A 3183-nucleotide genomic window follows, 5' to 3' on the forward strand; every position below is an offset into this window, starting at 1 on the left:
TCGGGGGCTTAGCTGCAGCCTAGTGCTCATCTAAGTATCTGAAATCCTACCGAGTGGAGAGCAGACCTCCACTCGGGGGCTTAGCTGCAGCCCAGTGCTCGCCTAAGTTTTTGGAAATCCTACCGAGTGGAGAGCAGACCTCCACTCGGGGGCTTAGCTGCGGCCCAGTGCTCGCCTAAGTTTTTGGAAATCCTACCGAGTGGAGAGCAGACCTCCCACTCGGGGGCTTAGCTACAGCCCAGTGCTCGCCTAAGTGTATTGGGGAACAAGTCGATTGCAATGAGCGCTTCGCTTTAACCTGCAAAAGACACCTCAAACCGAATGCAAACATATTCAACATCGAATCCAAGTTCGGATAACACATAACGGAACCGAAAGTGCTCAGGCGCTAGGCCTGTTAAGGTTTGTCGGTTACAAAACTCACTCGGCATACCGAGGCAAATTTAAAGTATCGAGCTCAGAAGTTTTTTACCCCTCATGTGGAGGGCTGGAAGGTGCAACAAACTCGTCCAGGTCAATTCCATCTGCAATCCGAGTGGCAGCAGCAATGAAGGTCTCCATGAAAGATTGGAAATCGTGCTTCTTGGTATTAGCCACCCTAAGAGCCACCAGCTTGTCCTCTCGTGCATCCTTGCAGTGAACGCGGACCAGAGACAGAGAAACATCCGCACCGCACCTGGCCGAAGACTTCTTCCACTCCTGCACTCGACTTGGAACCTCGTTCAGTCGAGTCATCAGAGACTCGAGGTCGTTCTGGAGCGTCTCTCTTGGCCAGAGTGTTGTGTCGATGCGAGAAGTTGCGACCTTCAGCCTTGCAAGATAGTCGACGACGGCAGCAATGCAAGATTCAAGCCGGAGCACATTCATGGCGACTTCATCTTTCACGGGAGAGTTGATGGGATCCAGGTTTATTTCCAGTCGACCAGTCTCCTCTTCAAAGTTCTGGCAAAATTCTGCAAGCACAACCACCGATTCAAGACAACAGTCGGAGATCACAATTGAAACGTCTGTTTGTTACAAAGGATTACCTTCAAGCATGAGGAATAGCTTCTTGGCGAGTCCACCCAGATAAGCCTCCAGATCGTTCTTCTTTCCCTCCAACTCGCTGGCCTTGTCATTCAGGGCAACCTTGTCACTTTTCAGTCGACTGACCTCCTTGTTGGCAGCATCAAGAGCAGCCTTCAGATTGGTGTTTTCTTCTTCAAGCTTGGTAACTCAAGCCAGCTTTTCATCTGCGAGCTTGGTCTTCTCTAAAGCCGCTTTCTGCAACCCAGCCAAGTCAAGGTCTTTCTTCTTCAGGGCATCCCTCACTTTGTCTGCAAAATTACAGTGAGATCAGACTCTGAATCAAACGAGAGGCAAAAGCAGTCGTCGGAGGCCTCACCAAACATACCTTTAGCCTCCTCCTTCGCCTTCGTTAGGTTCTCTTGGGTCAGTTTTAGATCAAGCTCGAGCTGGATATGTTTGTTCTCCATCTCAGTGTAATGAGCCGCAAGGTCGCAGGATTTCTACGAAGAACCAATAGACAGATGTCAAAGACAATTCACTTCCGAGTGACTAAGGAAAAATCATAGCATTTCTAAGACTATGGCCGAATACAAACATTCGACCACAGTCTCGGGGACTACACCTAGTGGGTGCACTCAGCGTGCCCCCACTAGTTTCATCAGTTAGAGTCGACCAGTCGACCAACACAAAAAAACGGGAGGTGTTCTTTAGACTATAGTCGACTGCCAGCAGTCGACCACAGTCTCGGGGACTACACCCAGTGGGTGCACTCAGCGTGCCCCCACCGGTTTATGAATCTATTCGACCTAGTCGAGTAAGGAAAAACTTAAGACATGAAGACTATAGTCGACTGCCAGCAGTCGACCATAGCCTTGGGGATTACACCCACTGGGTGCACTCAGCGTGCCCCCACTAACCCGGAATTTCAATCGACACACCCAGTGGGTGTAGGAAAAACTCTAGGAATTTCAGAAAGAAGAGTTTTCAGATATCATATCCTAACAGAACAGGCAGTGACCGACTGACCTGAACATTACTCTGAAGAGCTGAACTGGCGTCATAGGCTGCCTGACTGGCTTCTCGTATTGCCTTCACTTACTCCATCATGACCCCCACTTGGCGTATTGCTTCTTTAGCAGCATTAGCCTGGTCTTCTGGAATGTGGTAGGTTGAGAAAAGTGAGGGTTGAGCAGCACTCGACGATGAAGGACGAGCACTCGTCAACGGCACCCCAAAGGTTACGGTAGGCCGAGTGACATTGTCTCCCTCCACGACCAATGTCTCGGGTGCTGGCACGTCCTGAGTCGCCTTGCCAGCAGACGCTTTCTTGCTCCTCCTCTGCCTTGGTGGTTCCTCGTGGTCGTCGTCGGGAAGGTCGATAATGACATTAGATGAAGCTGTAGAAAAAGAATAAAAATTAGAGATAAGAAGCCAATCGACTGAAGACGGAACTACAAGAGTCATACCAGGTTTCGAAGTAACAACATCCTCCATCTCCTGATCTTCAGCTCTGGCCGAGGTATCAGAAGTAGCAGCACTGCAGTTTCGGAAGACAGTCGATTAGCTCATGAGTCGACCAAGAATAAGTTCATGAGGAACAGACAAATTCAAGCTACACCATTACCCTGAGATAGTGGGGATCACCATCTTCATCTTCGGCAAGACCTTCGCCGACTTCGACGGCGCCACTCAAGACTGCTTCGGAGCTTTCTTAGTCGGCACCGGAGTAGTCCGAGGGCGCTTGGACGACTGCGTGACGGTTGCGACCCCCTTACCGCGCTCGACCGCGGGATCATGGACAAGCTTTGAGCGTCTTTCCGAGCGAGGAGGTACAACTTCCTCCTCCTCCTCCTCCTCCTCTTCCTCCTCATCAGAGTCATCACCCTCATCATTGTCGTCAGCATCCGAATCCCACTCCTCCGGGCTTTCGCCCCCTCTTCCTTCCTCCTCTTCAGTCGGTGTCTGCGCTCCATTGGGCATCGAGTATAACTCGGTGGTGGCCTATCAGACAACAAAACAAAACAAAGATCAATCGACCAATTCGCAGCAAAGCAGAATGAATACAGCAAGATTACAATTGGAGATAAGTGGTCATACCGTGTCCGGTGTATAGGTACAGTCGAGTGGTGGGATCCTCCTAGCCTCTCAAGGGTTGTCCTTATTCCCTGTGATGGC

The sequence above is a fragment of the Triticum dicoccoides genome, chromosome 4B, assembly GCF_002162155.2.
Source record: "Triticum dicoccoides isolate Atlit2015 ecotype Zavitan chromosome 4B, WEW_v2.0, whole genome shotgun sequence".
Taxonomy (NCBI): Eukaryota; Viridiplantae; Streptophyta; class Magnoliopsida; order Poales; family Poaceae; genus Triticum; species Triticum dicoccoides.